Source organism: Nelumbo nucifera, chromosome 5 (genome assembly GCF_055504915.1).
Source record: "Nelumbo nucifera cultivar China Antique chromosome 5, China Antique-T2T, whole genome shotgun sequence".
Lineage (NCBI taxonomy): Eukaryota > Viridiplantae > Streptophyta > Magnoliopsida > Proteales > Nelumbonaceae > Nelumbo > Nelumbo nucifera.
The window spans coordinates 39,545,598-39,567,555 of NC_142653.1; positions in this window are offsets into that span (position 1 = coordinate 39,545,598).

Genomic DNA, 21,958 nt, shown 5'->3' on the forward strand with positions numbered 1-21,958 from the left:
CACAATTCAATTCTGAAAAGCTATTTTTTTTTTCCTTTCGAATATAGGTTGGAATAATTTATGTGGCACTTTTTACCCTCTTGTCTCTCTCTTTTAGGGAAAAAAGATATTTGTCCCATTACACACGATGAGATGATAACCAATACAACTGTTAATTCCTTCAATAGCTACTTAATTAATTCCTTCAATAGCTACTTAGTTAATTCCTTCAATAGCTACTTCACTATGTGGTACTTAATTTTGTTTTCCTTCCTTGATAGGTCAACTCTACTATCCACTCCCTAGTCCGACAATTTGAGGTGACCCTAAAATGGGCTGTGGAGGCCGAGGAGTCTTCTTGGAAAGCTCACGCCGATCTGAACTTAGCTCGCGATGAAATCAACAAGCTGTAGAAGGACTGTTGATGGCGGAGAAGGATGAGCTGCAAAAGAAGAACGAGGACCTCGAAACGCTTCAAAAGGAGCGAACTGACATCCTGCTTATGGCGATGGAGGAGGCCAAGGTCAAGGCCATCGAGGAGTAGAAGTCTTCGGTGGAGCAATAAAAATTGTTGGTCGAAGCCGGGGTGGCGGGCTCCCGCATTGGCTTCAAACTTAGAGGTGGTTGACCCAGAGCAAATTCCCTGATCTTGACCTTGGTGCCATCACAACATCCAAAATCACCAAGGAAATGGCCGCGGAAACCGCTAAAGACCCAAACTCCGAAGAGGAGAGCAATGAGGACCTCCTCGGTGATGAGACGACAGAGGAGGAAGGAGGAGATGGTGCTACTGAGGATCATATGGAGACCGGCCAACCTGCCGATACTGTCGATGCTTCTGTTGGGGATGAGGAACCCCAGATCGATTGATGTAATTTGCCTCTTTTCTTTGACCCCCTATATATATGTGGTATTTCGAGCCTCCGAGCTCGGTTGATTAGTTGTAGCCTCTTTTTCTTTCTTCTCTTTTTTTTGCTATGTACTTCGAACTTCTCACTATTAATGAAATGCAACAGTTTAAGAAATCTTGTGTGCAAAATTTTTCTAAGTGTAGATTACTCCTGAAGTGCTGAGCTGATGAGCTAGGCCTGAGTGGGAATAGCCCAATGTTGCTATACGCCGAAGTGAACAGACAGTGTAGGGTATATGCCCGACCTATCTCTGCACTAGCTACCTTTTACTTACCCATGCCAAAGCGACTGGGTTTTTTGGTTGCCTATGCCGAAGCGACTAGGTCTTAGAATGCCCATGCCGAAGAGGCGATTGGGTCCTATCATGCCTATGCCGAAGAGGCGACTAGAACTTATTTGCCCATGCCGAAGAGGCGAATGGGTCTTATATTGTGCCGAGGTCTTTTATCAGCTCGACACTATAGCCCTTAGGCTCTAGGAGTGACTTACGGTCCTCTCTCCAGCTTGACGTCCTTTTGACTAGCTCGATGGTCTCGTGGACTTAGTATATTCTTGGTTGCGTTGGAGTTGCGAGCTTATTGGTAGTACTTTCTTAGGTTGTCAACATTCCAAGCTCGAGGTACTTGCCCTCCTTCCATGGTCTCAAGCTCGTACGTGCCTTCTCCGAACACCTGTCTCACCCAGTACAGACCCTCCCAGTTCGGTCCGAGCTTTCCCACGCCAGGCTCGGGTACCATCACCTTATGGAGGACTAGTTTGCCAACCTGGAATTGTCGTTTTCTCACTTGGGCGTTATAGTACCGAGCTACTCGCTGTTGGTAAGCCACAGTCCGGATATAGGCTAGGTCACGTGTACTTCTTCTATTAGGTCTAGGTTAGTATGGAGCTCGTCGTTGTTTGCCTCCTCATCGTATGCTTCAAGCTACAACGCTGGTACTTTAATCTCCATCGGAATCATTGCCTCCGTCCCATACGTGAGGTTGAAGGGTGTTTCACCGGTCGCAGTCTTGATGGTAGTTTGGTAGGCCCAAAGGACACTGGGAACCTTATCCACCCACAACCCTTTAGCTCACGTCAAGCGAACTTTTAGTCCACGAAGGATCGCCCTATTTGTCTTGGTTAATTTCATCCATTAATATTCATTGGAATGGTTAGGCGGACCAATGGTCCTAGCGATTTCAATTAATCGTTGCATATTCAGCTATTGATTACTCTTGCTTTTATTTTCTTTTTCTATTTTTAAATTTCAGTAGTTCTTATTGTTGGATCTGAATTTCAATTGTCCAAATAATTAAGGAAGGTTGTAGTTCTAATACTTATTTTGTTAAATCCTCGTGGGAACAATATTTTTATACTACTTGATAACTAGTGCACTTGCTAGGGTTATAATTATAGATATCAAGTTTTTGGTGCCGTTGCCGGGGATTTAGTCCTTAAGTAATATTAGAACTTGTTAACCTTGGTTAATTTGAATTTTTATTTCTGTTTTTTTTTTATTTGTTCGAACTCTTCCTGTGTTTAGATTTATTAGTGCATGACACGCACTAGAAGAGGACTAGCAAGATTCGATCCTGAAATAGAGAGAACCCTTCGCTTATTGCAAAGAGCCAACAAAGGTAAAACGAGAGAGGAGGTTGAAAGAGGCGAACCAGTAGTAGAAGTTGAGGAAGAAATGGCAGAAGCAAATCGCACCCTTTTGGACTATGCTTGTCCAACAATTGATGGGGCTACTTTCAGCATTTACGGGCCCATAATTCAAGCATCACCACTTGGAATTATCCAAATGATTCAGACGAGTATTCAATTTAGTGGGTTACCAAGTGATGATCCTAATGCACATATTGTTAACTTCTTAGAAATATGTGATACATTTAAACATAATGGAGTTAGCGATGATGCTATTAGGCTTAGACTATTTCCATTTTCATTGCGTGATAGAGCTAAAGATTGGCTTAACTCACTCCCTACAGGAAGCATCACCACTTGGAATGACTTGACCCAAAAATTCTTGGCTAAGTATCTTCCACCCTCTAAAACAGCAAAGTTAATTAATGATATCACTACTTTTGCTCAATTAGAGAAGGAATCTTTGTATGAAGCATGAGAAACGATTCAAGGAGATGCTTAGGAAGTGTCTTTACCATGGGATACCAACTTGGCATCAAATTCAAACATTTTATAATGGTATTACCCCCTCTAATCGTTCTATTATTGATGCAGCCGCAGATGGCACAATCATGAGGAAAACACTGGAGGAAGCTTATGATCTAGTGGAGGAAATGGTGTCGAACAACTACCAATGGAATAATGACCGAGCCGATCGAAGGGGATGGATCAAATACAATAATCTATTTATGGATAACATTTTTATAAACCATATCTTTGCTTGAATTTGATGGATCACTTGGATATATGGACAAGGTTATTCCATCATTGTACGATACTACTTTGATGGCCTTGATTTTTGGGCTGATCTGGTGCATTACTTGGATAATTTATATTGGTTGAAATCCCTCTCTATCACTAATTGGAAGGTTTTAAAAACCATTTTCAATGGTAGATCCATTAATCATGGGCATCCAATCAATGTACCAAGACTTTTAAGAAATCTATGTCAAATTAAGTGATGTACAAAACATGTCAAAGATGTAGACCATCAAAATGGCCTCCTTAGATAAATCAGTTAATCTCAACTATCCTAAATCATATCACTACTGATGTTTCAATTAATTTAGCCCTTTCAAATGAGATAACAAACCAATAAACCTAGACCATTAAAGCCATTTACTAGAGTGAATGGATTAAACAAAATATGGATGGAATTAGTTGTTTCTTAAGATGCCACTTTAATGGCTTAGATTATAGAGGTTATCTCATATGCCATTTTGTTTGGCTCAATTTTTAAATTTTAGAAAATTAAGTGCCTTTTATTTGGGTGGCCAAGATTAGTTGAATTCTTGTGACATTGCTTCGATATGGAGAGGATTAATTCTTTAGACCATTTTGATGTCTTTGATTCTTTTGTTGATTTGGTACATTCTTTAGGCCATTTTTAATAATAATAATAATAATAATCGTGCAGACCTTATTTTTCTATATCTGGTTTCAGGTAGATGAAGAAGAGAGAAGCTCGTAGTGGTATATATATATACGGCTTTTTAGAACTCTGGGTAATGACGGAGACACCCCAACTGTTACCTTGGGGCTGGGGTGACAGAGTGACACTTAATCACTCTCTCATTTTGATAATTTTATAGTAAAAATTGACCAAATCAAAGTCATATCAAATAAGGGTGGTTTTAATAATTGTTAGATAATTTAAGCAATTTCGCTTACGGTTTTGAATTATCAGAGTATCCCTGCAAGTAAGTCGTGGACCGACCCACCAAAGTCATCGCCATCAAACCATTGACCTGAACTGGAAATGACAGTTTGATTTGATGGTTCGATGGCAATGTCTTAAACCACTAAATTGAATCAAATTAAACTGGAATTGACAGTTTGATTTTATCTGAAAATAAGAAGATTCTCTAAATAATACAAACCTTAATAAGTGTGAAGTGCAAAACGGTTCATAGTGTAAATACCGATTCAATGCATCATTGCATCCCAGTTCACAATTGCATGCATTTTTGGAGACGTCGTAAAAAAACCATTAAAATCGATGTAAAATTGCAAATATGTCAGGATTTACATTGATCTTGCAGTGAAAAACAATTTCGGTTTTTCCGAAATAAAACTTTACGCCCTTGCTTTATCGAGGGAAATATGCGAGGAGTTTACCTCATCTACCACCAGCACGATGCAGTTGACCGTCATGCTCGGGGCTGGCTCTTCTTTCTCAGTTCGCTGTTCGCAGTCGACCTCCGGTAGCGACGATTCTTCGCTGTTCGTATCCACCACCCGTCCCTATTTGCATCCACCACCATCAGTCGACCATCGAGGGAAATAGGTGAAAAACAACTTCGCTGTTCGCTGTTCGCTCCCCTCAGTCCCGCTTTTGTTTCCCACAGCAGCTTAGAGCTTGAAGAAGACTACGCATAACCTAACAACAATTCTTCGTTTCTCAAGCTCAGGGCTTCGACCGTCGTGCACGTGCTTGCTCTCTCTCTCTCTCTCTCATTTTGAGTGGAGGAGGAGGGTTTCGGTTTTCTGGATTTGGAGTCTGGACCGTTCCCTGCCTCCCTTTCTCCTTTTCCACGATAACAAAACCCATCTCCACTACTTTTGTCAGTATCCTTTTAGCATAACAAAACCCAGCTCCCTGCCTCCCTTTCTGGATTTTTGAGAGACGTCACCAGCACTTTTGAGTGTACGATAAGTGTTCCGACAGACCAGCACTTTTGAAGGGAACGGTAATTTTTGTAAAAAAAAAATGTGATATTAATTTGCATCCTTATAAAATATCTGAACAATCATGTTTTGCGTCAATAGTTGGTGTAAATTAAAGGTAAAATTCGGTCTACAATTGCATGGTGTGAGATTTTGCAGAATGTGTTTTTGCATTTACACTCTCAAACGCAGTTTAAATTGTAAAGTTGGATTAGTTTTGCAGTGAAAAATTTTGTCTTTATCAAATAAATTTTGTCTTTATCAAATACGAATTCCAATAAAATGTCTTTTTTTATCAAAAACCCATTTAAATATAAATTTATTTATTTTTTATTAATGTATTTTTACATCTTATTATCAATGTAAATATGCATAAATGTAATGTTGTCAAACACAGATAAAAATAAATTAGAGTACTAATTTACCCTAAATCAAGATTTACACTTCATTTGTATCATTTCCAAACACAGCCTAACCAAATTTGATGCTTACCTAAGATATCAATTACGATGATTCAATGATTTTATGGTGAGTAAAAGACAGTTCCATTTGATCAATAGAATGACCCCAACTGTATTAGAAAATACACCGTAACAGTTCCATTTGATCAGGCCTGTATAAAAAAAATTCCAAACTGCACCAAACTGGAATGAGAAATATCCTCTGAGAAAGTTGAGAGAAAGCTCGGAGTAGTTTGTATGACTTTTGACTTTGTTTGGAACGTGAAATACGGCCTGAGAAATTTCAATGTAAACTAAATTATTGGAGTAGAGTTTCCAAGTATTGTATCACTTAGCAATCTGTGATTTGTCCTTACACCGAAAATTGAGAGAAAGTTCTTATATAGGCTGCTAGTGACGGTTCGAGAACATGCCGTGCCTGGACCGGATCCATACCATCAACAACATAATTATAGCGATTTTGACCCATTTTGTAAAAAAATAAAGATTTATTAAGTGTGGAACCCACCTTAGCAATCTGTTCACATCTTTCTTTAAGAAAAATGATACTTTTGTCTTACGTGGTCAAAGCCAAATTTATGGGGAATGGTCAATAATTCAACATGAAATATAGAAGAGTATATAAGCAAAATTTAAAGAATAGAAATGTATGAGTCTTTTAATTTTTTAGGTGGTATAGAATAGTGGAGAGTTTTTCAGGAAAAATTGTATATTAGTATCATGTAATTTGGGCTTAAATCTCATTTTAGTCCTCAAACATTAAAATATGCCAATCCAGTACATAAACTTCTAATACATGTTAATTTATAATACAAAACCATTAACCACTGTTAAGTGGCATGCGAAAGGATGAAAGTTCTCTTTGGGTGTCATCTAATTTTTTTTATCAACCATCCAAATGCCCAAATCTTTTAGAAGCCAATAGAGAAAAGCAATTTGTCAAAAACCGATATATTGCTTTGCTTAATCTTGATTCTTGAGGAAGAAGATGATGAATAGTGTTGAAGAATAGTTTTGACATTTTCAAAAATTTTAAATCACACATATCATCACATTGCGAAAATAACTAATGAGCTGTTAAAGGCAGAAACTAAACTGGCACATTTTGAAAATTTAAATATTGGATTAACACGTTTTGAAATTCGAGAACTAAAATGAAACTAAGCCTAAAGTAGAGGGTACTAATATGCAATTTTATTTTATTTACTTTTAAATGGTCGGATCAGTGACTCATCACCCTGAAACAAAAATTGGGTTTATCTTCAAGTCACCCACAATTTAAAAGATTGACATCGATCAATGAAACCTGAATGGCCTAAATGGGGATAGAGCTAATCCATCCCCACAGGTAGCTTTCAGCAATGCTTGGCATTATTTGAGGGGAGGGGTTCAAGGAACAGAAAAATCAAAATAATCTGCTCCACAAAGTTAAAAAATGCCACATTTTCTTTTGATGCATGCTTTATCTAATATTCCCGTATGTGGGCTTCAGCTTTGAAAGCGTCTCTTTGCACCACTTTGTGAATAAAAAAATACATATTCAGTGTGACATGTTTCAAAAGCTGAAATAAGCGTGCCTTGACGACTGGGCAAGGCAACAAGACACCAACAGGAGATTTAGAACTGACAAAGTCAAGGGTGGAAAAGTCAAGAGTAGAAGAATCTAAGGCCATGCTTAGTTCGCCGCTGTAGCTCTCATGTTTTTTAATTCTGACTCATTTTGGGCAAGAATGAATAATAATAGAACCTTTGGTTTAAAAATTCTTGCTGTGTGCTTCAATTCTTTTTGGAGTGAAAAAGCAGCCTATAATATAAGAATTAAAATAATTGGCTGCAACAAGAAAAATATTCATGTCCCAACAAGAAAAATATTCATGTCCCATCTTGCTCGTTTTCATTTTTCAAAGAAATTCATTTATGGGAAGATGTTCTCAATTCATGGATGGAAGTATTGGGAGGACAGTGTGGGGACCCAATTTGTGAGGATAAAATTCCAATTCACTCAAATGAGGACATACAAATTAACAAACAATATGCCCTTGACGGGGGTAAGAATGTCATGGAAAGTGGTATACTTGGATGAGTTAAACACAAGAGAAGAGAATATGTAAATCATTTTGCATGCAAACAACTAAACACACAGTAACTAATCAACTGATGCCATTCATTGTAATTCATGTGGGCTTCTCATTGGTTAACTTCTTCAGGTATCATTCCTTGCTAGTTGACAGGGGATTAGACAAAGATTGGATCAATTAATGCAGTCGGAATTTCCTATCCACTCTCTACCCGCTATGAATTGGAGTTAAACATGTCTATTATGAATTAAGAGATGTATGGCTGCAATTCAGGTCGGATAGGGAGTGGGCAGGAAAAGTGAATAGGAAATTTGGGCTCATGTTTTCTCTAGATATCTAAATCACATAAATATGGAAATAAATAACCAAAAATAAGGCAGGAAACATCATCCATATTGCATTTGGAGGATAGACCAGCTTTATTTTTAATTTCTATTTCTTTTTTGTTTTTTTACTTGCAGAGTGTGTATCCTTGGAAGATTAGCAAATTGGTGTAGCATTTGGAGGAGAGTTTCTCTCTGTTCTGATTCTTTTTAATAAAATTTTATGATAAATGATACATTAAAAAAACTCAAGAGGAATTTTTGTCTTCGTCGCAAATAAAAGTAAAGAGCAGTATTTGTCACTGATCCCATATCTTTATAATTTACTTTTTATATTATTATTTGATTTATGACATGATGAATTGACCAGTTCAACCCCAACAATTAAACCAATGACCTATGCAGGTTCATAGGTTATTGGTTCTTAAAACATTCATCTAAAAGTAATCATCGATATTTTAAATTAAGATATATTAATTGTCGGAAACTAACACAATATGAGTGAACATACAAACTGCTCACTTGTTTGTTGACATGGAGGTGAATGGATGACAAAAACTTAAAAGAACATATACAAATCTTAGAAAGAATTGAAAAGAAGAAAACACTAAGATTAGGTTTGGCTTGAACGAAAAAGTAGGGAAAGGAAGAGAAACCTTTAAAAATCTTTATAGATTTCCCTACATTTTTCTTCCTTTCCCACTCTTTCTTTCAAATCAAACATAGCGTAATTGAAATTAAAGAAGAAAAACACAATAAAATGGAAAAACAAACAACACTAACATATCACTTGTCGAGGGCTTTATTACTTACAATGGAGATGCATGAAAGACTCCGATTTCCTACACCTTTTTCCATATGCTATATTTCTGCACTTCCATTTTATTGTGTGCCAGATGCCTCATCATATGTGTGTTTCACATGAATGAATATTTACTCAGTGCAAAGAGGCACCTATATCAGGCTGAATGGAAGTGTAGGAGAAAATTGAGGAAAGCAGTGTAGGAGATCCAAACTGCAAGCCAATTCTCTTGCATCACCCAGAGATAATCTAACTTGTTTCTTTAAGCTCTCAGTCTCCATGGTACTGGAGCTTTCAATTTAAGAGTCCAAATAAGATTCAGCCAACAAGTTCACAACTTCTTCATAAGAGTTCTGTTTGACTATGACCCATGGGTGATTACCAACTCCTCGTCCTTGTATGTAGTCCAACGCCATAGCAACTAGCAACTTATCTCATTGTTGGTCTCACTTCCCCATTCAATCTTATAGTAGGCAATTTTTGCAAGTTCAGCAATTGCATGAAGCTGTGTATGATTTCCTCTACACACACATCACTTCCGAAGTAAAACTTTACGCCCTTGCTTTATCGAGGGAAATATGCGAGGAGTTTACCTCATCTACCACCAGCACGATGCAGTTGACCGTCATGCTCGGGGCTGGCTCTTCTTTCTCAGTTCGCTGTTTGCAGTTGACCTCCGGTAGCGACGATTCTTCGCTGTTCGTATCCACCACCCGTCCCTATTTGCATCCACCACCACCAGTCGACCAATCAAGGGAAATAGGTGAAAAACAACTTCGCTGTTTGCAGTTCGCTCCCCTCAGTCCCGCTTTTGTATCATTTACACTTCATTTGTATCATTTCCAAATACAGCCTAAATATTGGATTAACACGTTTTGAAATTCGAGAACTAAAATGAAACTAAGCCTAAAGTAGAGGGTACTAATATGCAATTTTATTTTATTTACTTTTAAATGGTCGGATCAGTGACTCATCACCCTGAAACAAAAATTGGGTTTATCTTCAAGTCACCCACAATTTTAAAGATTGACATCGATCAATGAAACCTGAATGACCTAAATGGGGATAGAGCTAATCCATCCCCACAGGTAGCTTTCAGCAATGCTTGACGTTATTTGAGGGGAGGGGTTCAAGGAACAGAAAAATCAAAATAATCTGCTCCACAAACTTAAAAAATGCCACATTTTCTTTTGATGCATGATTTATCTAATATTCCCGTATGTGGGCTTCAGCTTTGAAAGCGTCTCTTTGCACCATTTTGTGAATAAAAAAATACATATTCAGTGTGACATGTTTCAAAAGCTGAAATAAGCGTGCCTTGAGGATTGGGCAAGGCAACAAGACACCAACAGGAGATTTAGAACTGACAAAGTCAAGAGTAGAAGAATCTAAGGCCATGCTTAGTTCGCCGCTGTAGTTCTCATGTTTTTTAATTCTGACTCATTTTGGGCAAGAATGAATAATAATAGAACCTTTGGTTTAAAAATTCTTGCTGTGGGCTTCATTTCATTTTGGAGTGAAAAAGCAGCCTATAATATAAGAATTAAAATAATTGGCCGCAACAAGAAAAATATTTATGTCTCATCTTGCTCGTTTTCATTTTTCAAAGAAATTCATTTATGGGAAGATGTTCCCAATTCATGGATGGAAGTGTTGGGAGGACGGTGTGGAGACCCAATTTGTGAGGATAAAATTCCAATTCACTCAAATGAGGACATACAAATTAACAAACAATATGCCCTTGAGGGGGGGTAAGAATGTCATGGAAAGTGGTATACTTGGATGAGTTAAACACAAGAGAAGAGAATATGTAAATCATTTTGCATGCAAACAACTAAACACACAGTAACTAATCAACTGATGCCATTAATTGTAATTCATGTGGGCTTCTCATTGGTTAACTTCTTCAGGTATCATTCCTTGCTAGTTGACAGGGGATTAGACAAAGATTGGATCAATTAATGCAGTCGGAATTTCCTATCCACTCTCTACCCGCTATGAATTGGAGTTAAACATGTCTATTATGAATTAAGAGATGTATGGCTGCAATTCAGGTCGGATAGGGAGTGGGCAGGAAAAGTGAATAGGAAATTTGGGCTCATGTTTTCTCTAGATATCTAAATCACATAAATATGGAAATAAATAACCAAAAATAAGGCAGGAAACATCATCCATATTGCATTTGGAGGATAGACCAGCTTTATTTTTAATTTCTATTTCTTTTTTGTTTTTTTACTTGCAGAGTGTGTATCCTTGGAAGATTAGCAAATTGGTGTAGCATTTGGAGGAGAGTTTCTCTCTGTTCTGATTCTTTTTAATAAAATTTTATGATAAATGATACATTAAAAAAACTCAAGAGGAATTTTTGTCTTCGTCGCAAATAAAAGTAAAGAGCAGTATTTGTCACTGATCCCATATCTTTATAATTTACTTTTTATATTATTATTTGATTTATGACATGATGAATTGACCAGTTCAACCCCAACAATTAAACCAATGACCTATGCAGGTTCATAGGTTATTGGTTCTTAAAACATTCATCTAAAAGTAATCATCGATATTTTAAATTAAGATATATTAATTGTCGGAAACTAACACAATATGAGTGAACATACAAACTGCTCACTTGTTTGTTGACATGGAGGTGAATGGATGACAAAAACTTAAAAGAACATATACAAATCTTAGAAAGAATTGAAAAGAAGAAAACACTAAGATTAGGTTTGGCTTGAACGAAAAAGTAGGGAAAGGAAGAGAAACCTTTAAAAATCTTTATAGATTTCCCTACATTTTTCTTCCTTTCCCACTCTTTCTTTCAAATCAAACATAGCGTAATTGAAATTAAAGAAGAAAAACACAATAAAATGGAAAAACAAACAACACTAACATATCACTTGTCGAGGGCTTTATTACTTACAATGGAGATGCATGAAAGACTCCGATTTCCTACACCTTTTTCCATATGCTATATTTCTGCACTTCCATTTTATTGTGTGCCAGATGCCTCATCATATGTGTGTTTCACATGAATGAATATTTACTCAGTGCAAAGAGGCACCTATATCAGGCTGAATGGAAGTGTAGGAGAAAATTGAGGAAAGCAGTGTAGGAGATCCAAACTGCAAGCCAATTCTCTTGCATCACCCAGAGATAATCTAACTTGTTTCTTTAAGCTCTCAGTCTCCATGGTACTGGAGCTTTCAATTTAAGAGTCCAAATAAGATTCAGCCAACAAGTTCACAACTTCTTCATAAGAGTTCTGTTTGACTATGACCCATGGGTGATTACCAACTCCTCGTCCTTGTATGTAATCCAACGCCATAGCAACTAGCAACTTATCTCATTGTTGGTCTCACTTCCCCATTCAATCTTATAGTAGGCAATTTTTGCAAGTTCAGCAATTGCATGAAGCTGTGTATGATTTCCTCTACACACACATCAGTTCATCTTCTATGGGTATCAAAGTGAGGATTCTTTTTATTGATAAAACAAAATACTTCGCCATATTTTTCAGCTCTACAGGCCTGACATTTGAAAAGAAAATTCTTCTTTCTTGTTAATGGCTCCACAACGACTGCACCAAGGATATAAACGTTACTATTATCAATTAACCGCTTTGTTTGCAAATATTTGTTGTAAGGGTTAGAATCTAGAATACGGGTGGTGGAATTAGGTTTAATGGTTGGCTGGATTTTAAGAATTTTCTAATCCAACCTGGGAATCAGTTTTCCAAAGATTTTGAAATATGAAATTTCTACATTGGTCTTGCATTGAACCAGACTAGATTTGAAACCAAAATTTAAACTAATTGTACCTGATACGGAATCCACAAATCGCAGCTCTCAGAGTGGTAGTTCACATCTTCACACTCAAAACCAGTCCCAAAAACTGGCCACTAACTAAAGATGGTGCAATGAATAAGAAGTCGATTCAGAGACGCTATTTTTCGCAAAATTGCTATCCAACAACTTTAGATCAACTGGGATTTGTGAGTCTGAATTCCCTAACATTGTTCTTGCAAAAACACAGTGGGAAAACTGATAAAAATCAATTGTTTCAATGCTTAGGTCAAACTAGGGTTTCTAGGAGAGAAGAGAGAAGAGGAGAGAATACTAGTTTTGTTAGCCCTCTTCCTCTTAACCCCTTTATATGGAGCACTCTCCTAATCTAATTAGTAGATTATCCAAATTTGATTTGGATATGTACTCTTTTAAAAGATAAGCGTTATCCTCTTAAGAGGATAAATGCTCCACATCCCAAACCATTCCCATTTTTAAGTGAAAATGTATTTGTAAGTTTTTCCCCAAACCAATATTAAATTTATTAGCGGGGAATATGAAAGATTGAATAATTTTATTTACTATTAATTAATTGATAAATTAATAATCAAAATTTGTTATTAATTAACTAAAAGTATTCAAAGTTATAGTTAATTTTTAAAATTTGAATAATTGTATTTTAATTTAATGTTGATTTATAAAAAAATAATTTTTGTTAATTTAATATGAACAAATATTTTTAATAAATTTAATTTTATTAATCATTTGTAGTAATCTTAATAACTGTTATTATTTTCACCATTTTTAAATAAAAATTTGATTTTCTTTAAATAAATAAAAATAATTACAAAAGCTATCATTTTCATTAATTTCACTAATAATTAACAATCATATAAGAATAGCAATGGGGCGGGTTCAAGGGAGCACCCTATCCCTGTCCCCGCCTCGTAGTCAAGACACTTTGCCCCATCCCTACTTTGTCCTTATTTTCATGTGGGTTTAGGAAAAAGCACCCTCTCCCCATTAGGGATAGAGAATCCTTGAATTTCCCTGCCTTGTCCTCAATGTTGGTTGAGTTCAAGGAAAGACACCCACACATCAAGGATGGGGAATCCTCAAATTTTCTCCGCCCTGTCCCTAGTGTCAGGTGAGTTCAAGGCAAGGCACCCATTCCCTGTCAACCCAATGTTCAATTTGATGAAAAAAGTGATCAAAATGATATAGTGAGTACCTTCCACATGGTAAATTTCCAAAAGTACACTAAATTGTCTTTAATTTTCAGCAATGTAATTTTATGAAAAATTTGGAAAATTTATTAAATTTGTGTGATTTTGAAAATTTATTCAAATTTATTTTTAAATTGTTATTAAATAAATTATTTTATTTTTAAATGGTCTACTTGTAGAATTACACTAATTTATCTCATATTTTCTAATATAAACTAATCAATAATTTTCTTTTTCTAATATTATACTAATTTATCTTAATATTTTGTGTAATTATTGGTTCAAATTACATTTTTCCTTTCCCATTCTCATTTATCTTTAATAATTTTCAATAATTTACAATGAAAAATGCATAAATTTTCAATAGTTTTCCAAAATCTATCAAATGTAATAAATTTTCCTAAAGTTTCCAAAATATTCCAACAAATTTCAATAAATATTTAAAACATTTTAAATAAACTTTCAAAAAATTTACAAAAATATAGTTTTATGAAAAGTTTTGAAAAATTCATTACTTTCTAATATAATTTAATTAATAATTTCATTTTCCATCATTATAATATTTTATTCCCCCACTTTAATTTGGTTATTAACTATAAGGGTAAATCTCTTAAACTACCCTTATTGTTCATGAAATTGACAAACTGTACCCTTACTATTTAGATATTGTCGTTCTGACAATTGGCACGTCGTTAAACACTAAGAGAAAAAAATGAAATATCAAATTTGCCCTTCACTCTTTATCAAATTTTCAAAATAAAGCCCAACTAACTGTGTAGACCGGTTAATTGCTATTCATGGGAGGGGATGCCGCATTGCTCTCTGTAACTTGGACTACACCTTTGTCTCCGATTGATTGGACTACACCACCGCAATAGATCTGAATGCCAGTCTAGAATTTCCAACGCCTCGAGAAAACAGGAATCTTCAGACTTCCATGCCTATCTTTTTTTTTCTCCTCCGTTTTTCGTTTTTACGGACGGATTCTATGACCCTTGTCCATCGTGTTTGAAGGTTGGCCAAAGCTAGCGAGGAGCGAGGGCAGGAACTAAAGCAAGAATGCCTTTACAAGATGAAGGTCATATAGAGCAAGAATGCCTTTACAAGATTTGTCTTTTGTTTCTAATGGGAAACCTTTCTTCACATAGCTCTTTTTGTTTCTTCGCTCAATAAGATGACATGGTTTCCTTTTTCACTATAGAATAAAGTCTTTTTTGACACTTGTTAGGAAAACAACAGAAGTCAACTTTTTAACAACACTTGACTTGCCCGAGGAAGCGTATCAACAACATCAGATTTGGAGGAGCCTAAGACCTAAGAGTAGAGGATCAAGGACCCTTCTACATAGCATAATCTCGACACCTGAAGACTCAAATCTGAAAGACAAGAGGAAGCGTTCCTCTTCAAATCGAGGAACATTTATTTTTTAGAATCTGAGAGACAAGAGAAAGCATTCCCCTTCAAATCGAAGACGATAAAAAATTTGAGATTTCCAATGTTTGAGAATGTCATAGACAGGGGGAAGAGAGGAAGAAGAAGACTAAGAAGGAGAGAGAGAGAGGGGAGGCGGAGGGGTTGCAGTGGAAATATCATCTAGTCATTGACATCCTCTTCAATTTTGGGTTGCGATGCCGATGCCCAGTTCTAAGAGATGTCGATGGCCATTCGGATATTTCTTGTGATTGTTCGTTTCCTACAAATTCTTTCTAGTTAATGGTATTTAATCTAAGTAGGGAGTTAGCTTGTGTTATCTTCGTAACTCTGTTCTTCATCGTTTTATTATGTTGCTTGGTTTTTCTTATTTTCATGTTTTCTATAATGGCATTGATATTTGATTTGATTCTAGGGGAATTGGGACTGATGTTTAGTTCTAGGAAGTGGGTGTCGGCAACGACACCAAAAAAAGTTGAGGCATACTTTTGAGCTTGTAGTATTAGTGCTTCTCTCCGCTCCTTCCCAAGGTTTCACCCTTTCGCCTTCAAGCTCAAACTCTAATCCCCGTCCCGGCTCATCCCTCTGAGACCTACAACACCATCCTGGCTTGAGTTTTGTTCAATCACAGACTTCACAAGGTTAAATGTAGGCAATGATGGAGAAGCAATAGGACCAAATGAATCAACTGTGGAGAAGCAATAGGACCAATTGAATCAATTGTGGAGGCATCAGACTCATCACACTCGAGTATGGTGGTAGGTGGCACTCATGGTAACAAGTGAAGTTTTGAGAATGGAGCAGTTCGAAGAGGTTCAAGTGGTGGTTGTAGTAGTGGGGGCGGGGAAAGGGGTAGCGGCTTTCAGTTGGGACTCGGGAGGTGGTGGTGGTGTTCCTTTGGTTCGGTTTCTGAAAAGAGGCTAGAGGTAGATCTAGAGAAGTGATTTGGGTGACAAGCCAAGAATTAGAGACATCAAGGTGGTCATGGTATTCCATCATCTGGGAGGTGGCCATGGTGTTCCATGGTCACTGCAATTGCCACCAGTGACGGTGTTCCAACAGTGGTGGTGAATAATTAGGGTACTTTAGGAATTTTAGAACAATTAACAATCATGTGATGTCACATGTAAATATAGTGTGACAAAAATTTAACAGCAAGGGAGGTGTTAGACAATTGTCAAACGATTTGTCAATTTTGTGAACAGTAAGGATAGTTTAAGAGATTTACCCTAACTATAATAATAGTAATAACTAAAATACTATTCTTTTTGATAATTGTTAAATATAATTCTCAATTTTATAGAAATTGGTTGAAGAGTTTCCAATTTCTATAAAATGTTGTTAATTAACATGAACATAAGAGTATTTAACAGAAATACTTTAAGAATTAATGATGAATTAATTAATAACAATATTTATTAATTTTTGGTAATTTATAAACTTTTGGTAATAACACTATTTAATACACATTGAAAATGGGTTGGATTAAATATTAATTGTACATAACCATTTATTAATTAATATGAATATTTTAAATGATAGAGAGTGGATATAAATTGGGGGAGTTATTTTAGGAATTGATTGGGGAATTGGGTAACATGATACTTTCCTAACCGCTTAGAGTTAGAGGAGATACCTTAGGCTCCATTTGGTTTGTGGGATGGGGATGAGAAAAAGGGAATATTCCAAAAATATTCCCTTTCTAATATTTGTTTTGAGGGAAAGAGGGGGATGGGGTGAGAAAAAGGTGGGATGCGAGATCCCAAAATCGAGGATTCGAGGTCGCACCAAAACAGTGCGACTCTGGTGGGAAAACTCGAGAAAATCATTTGAAAGGTGCCTTCTTCTTCTTCAACTGGAGTAAGGCGACGAACATCCTCACCACAGACCAGCTACGAGGGTGATGGCGATGACGATGAACAACGACGAACCAGCAATGAAGAGTCTCCCTACCATGGACCAACGACGATGGCGAACGACAAACAGTGAACAGTCCCCCTCCTTTTGACAGCGGCAACGAAACAGATACTGTTCATTGCCTTCCCTATTTGAATAGAGGAGGCAGCAGTGGCACAATCCTTCACCATTTTCTTCACCATGTGGTGGCAACGAACCAGATCTATTTCTGTTTCTGATTGCCGTTTTCTTCACCCCTTTGCATTTCACTCTTCTCTGGTCGCCGCTGCAACTCTTGGCAATGGCAATCTACCTTCTCAGCACTCCCATATCTCTCGGCAGCGATGATCTGTCTTAGGTTCTGGCAATGGCACTACCATGTCAATTGAGCACCGACAAACGAGGGGGGACTATCGGTGCTGGAGGACCTCTTTGGAGCTTTAGTCACGGAGTTCTCTATTTCTCCCCCCAGCTTCCTCTTCTCTCTTCTCCCTCATAACAATGTTTTCTATTATTTTCCCATAATATATAAAACCAAACAATGGAAGTGTAAATTTTTACTTTTCCATCCTATTCCATCCTATCCCACCCAAATCTTCCCCACAATCCTACAATCCAAACAGAGCCTTAAGAGAGAAATTATAAGAATATTTTTAAGTAATTAGGTTGAGAATGGTGATTGATGAAATGGCTTAATGATAGTGGTAGAAAGAAAAAGGAGAGAGAGAATCAAGGAGAACGGAGCAATGAGAGACATAATAGCGTGGACTGTATTGCTATATATAGATATAGATTTTTGTTTGAAGTGCGAAAGCATGAAAATTCATTCCTCATATTTAAACTGTCATTTAATACAACGAGGCAAAAAAATCTGGGCAAGTAGACCACGTGAAGGGTTTGAATGTACCTGTATGACCAACTCAACTCATTTAGGGTATCATTGAATTTATAAAGCTCAAGTTGGTAGCCAACCGCAATTATCAAGTAAAATTTTTGCCACGAAAGGGACTAAAATTGGGCTGACAAGTTCAATTATTAATACAAAGGGTTCTCTTGTAAGTCACACTAATGTCAAGTGTAACAAATATTGGACCAAGCAATGAATGTTAGTTGGGGCTAAAAATTCTGATCTGTGCACTGATCAGTCATTCTCCCTTTTTTATATACTCACATTGGTTACTTTTTAAAGCACATTGAAAAGTTTTAAAGCATTTAATTCAGTTTGCCAAAATTAAATAAATAAAAGTTTTCTATCAAATAAACCGGAAGGATCAAGGATGGTTAATTTCATTGATTATGAAAACGTGGGTTGCCTCTTATCCTACTTTTAATAATTTATATTATTAAATTATTAAAATATGTAAACGCCACATCTCATTTTGATAAGAGTAGCTTGACTTTGTGTGCATACTGAGTCCACTTAAAAAATTATCTCATATTGATAAGCAAACTATATATATATATATAATTATTCATTAATTGACACTGATATATTGCTTATTTTAATTAGTTACATAAATTTTAAAACATAAAATAACTGCAAAAATAATATAATTTTGCTGAGTTTTAATTAGGGCCCATTCCTATTTCGGATTGTGAGAGAGGGAAGTCATGAATGAGATTTTGGTTTTTATTAATGAATATATAAATATTCTTTTTTCAGATCTATATGGAATCTATGAAAAATCATTTTCATATCTGGATAAATGATATTCATTTTTTAACTTTTTTACCTTAGGAGAAAGTTGTCTATATTTAATAATGAACTTTGTAGGTAAATGCATTTACCCAAATAAATTTATTTACTCAAGTAAATTGCTTTTCAAAAAACAAACAGGCCTAGAAAAAAAGCTATCCCTAATTACCCAAATAAATGGCTTCTCCAAGAGAAACAGGCCTACAAAAAGAGCTATTCTAACACTGTGGAGATGTTTATGTTAATTTTTGTGTGTAAATAGGCTAAATTCTTTTCATATTTTTAAGGGTAACTCTACTCCTACTATTTCAGTATTATCTTAAAATATCTTTACTATTTCTAACAATTAACACACAACTCCTTTCCCCTTAAATCTCTGTTGCATACCATTTACACTTGAATTCAGGTGTTTGATTTAATTTAAATTTACCCAAAATACCCATTGATTAGTATTTTGGGTATACCCTAATACATAAAGATGGCATTTGATCAAAGCTATTGTGAATCAGGGAGGTCACCAAAGAGCTCCTTACAAAAAAAAAAAAAAGAAACCTAGAAAGAGCTCCGAGCAAAACCAGCGGCAGCTCTTCTTCCCTAATTTCGTCTCCCCCTTTCTCTCATACCAGCTCCACCCAGAAACCTAGAAAATCCAATGCCGAGCAAACTAGCGATATCTCTGATGTAGCGCGATCTGGTCACTCCTAACTGGTAGGGGCCTCATTCCTAACAAGCGGCGAACAACACCTAAGAAGAAGACAAGAATTCCAGAGGGCTCGACCAACGGGAACACTCCGACAATTAAGTTAGAACTCTGAGAAAGAAAGGGAGAGTTATAGAGAAGATGAAGAAAGCTAAGAGTGCAGATGTGCAATTTGCAATCCCCTTGCCCCTTGGGGGTCGGGGCCCTTTTATACTGAAACCCTGTCAAATCAGGCATAACTGCCTCTGACTCTGTTGTGGCCGTTACTACCAAAACTGAGGTGGTGGGCGTAGGTAACCGTTGCAGGGTAAGGTCCTGTCACATGAGACACTTTTTCAGAGTTGGCAAGCATGATGCCGCCTGACGGGAGACGTGGGCGCAACCTCCTGATTCAGTAGGTACTGTTATTAGGCGGATTTTCTTGTAAGTTGTCGAGCTATCGTATGCCGAGCTCCCTTGGACCTAGATACCTTGTATCGAGATGCTGATGATGAGCCGAGGTGCTTCTGCTCGAGGTGGGCCGTAAGGCAAGTATGGACAGCACCAACAGTGCATCCCGAAGTGTCTTCGGTTTGGGATGCTCAACTAGGGATCTTGGATCGGGGTGTTCTGGAGCTCGGGGACTCCTTAGGAAGAGCTCAGGGGCCCCTCACTTGAAGGGACCTCGGGTTCCTCCACCTTTGGGAAACTCGGGGTGAGCAAAGTACCACTTGGTAGCGAGCTGCCACCTCTCCCGAGCTGTCAGGCTAGGTCCCAGCAAGCTCATACCACCGAGGTGTGGCCTGGTTGTTATGCCGAGTTGTCACTTTTGCCAAGTCATGTCCACGTGTCCTATTATGAGGTCGGCCTAAATCACCCTCCATCAATCTCCACCCAAAAAACCAACCTCTCTCTCTTTCTCTGTGGACAACTAAGCAGTGTGGTCTGTTGTTTTACGAACCTAGCGGTGGCATCACTCAGTTTCAGTTATCTCCCTCGATCGAAGGACGGACAGCGGTGTTGAACTCTTTTTTACAACATTTCTTTATTTACAGTTTTTTGTTTTCAGAGGATTTGTTTCTGTTTATACAACATTCTTGAGAGTTATAGATTATCTTCACCCCTGGGTTGTTGTCGGTGATGACTACCGTGAAGAAAAAGGTGTGAAAAGCTCAGTTTATCACTTTTGAAAGGAAGAAGACAGTGATGTAGGAAAATCCTTTTGCTGTATCCTCTGCTGTCATTTTATTTTGAAAATTTGAAGGAAAATAAGGGGTATATATATATATATATATTAACTCATTTATCATCCGTCGCAAATACTTATTTGATCAATAAAAAGTGACAACATAAAAATCCTGTTCCATTTTCAAACATCCCCAAGAAAATAATGTACTTGATGGTGTTTATAGGGTTTAAAGATTTTCATCTTTTTATTCCAAAGCTGTTTTAAATATTGGTCTCGGAACAGTTTTTGGGTACGTCAAGACAAGACAATCAAAAGAAATATGGCAAGAGATATTTCGCTGTTTTGAAAATATGAAAAAGTAATGAGGGTAAAAAAGACCTTTTAACTATTATAGATACGATCTGATAGAAGAGGCCTTAATCCAATTTGAAAAGAAAAATGTTTTTTTATTGATTATTTTGTGGTAATAATTGTTTATATTTATTTTGCAAGTTGCCCTAAAGTCAACTCTTGGCACCTATATATATTTTTACCCTCTCACAAAGGGAAGATCTGCATCCTCATTGTGTAGGCAGTAAATAAAAGATCAGGAGGTGATTCCCTACAAAGTAGAAGTAGGAAGCAGCAGATCAAATTCAACAAAGAGATGTAAGAATAGGATCCAAAGTGCAAGCTTTCAAATTCAGCAATGGATGCAGGTATACATCTGTCTTTCATCTAAACTATCACTAATATTGAGCTACCAAAGAACTTAAAATAAATTATGCCTTTTTTCTCTTTCTCTCTCAATTATCAAAGAGCTCTAATAAAACTTCGCACCATTATTGCCAAAATCTGGTGGCAACTTTACACATTTGGGTTTCACTGTATTGTAACCAGGGTTTGGTAGCACCTAATAGACCACCAAAGGCTGAATAAATGCTTTCAAAACGTTGAGGTGTTTTATATATATATCTTTTTGAAAGGATACACAAGGGGAGCCCATCCCCCAACAATACAAGTATTTTTTAATTATTTCTATCATATATACTTGTTTTTTATAAAAAATAAATAGTATAATAAATTTATAAAAATATAATATAAATAATATATTTATAAATAAATAAATAACATATGTATTATATATATTTATATATATATATATATATATATATATAACACATCAGATCAGACCTT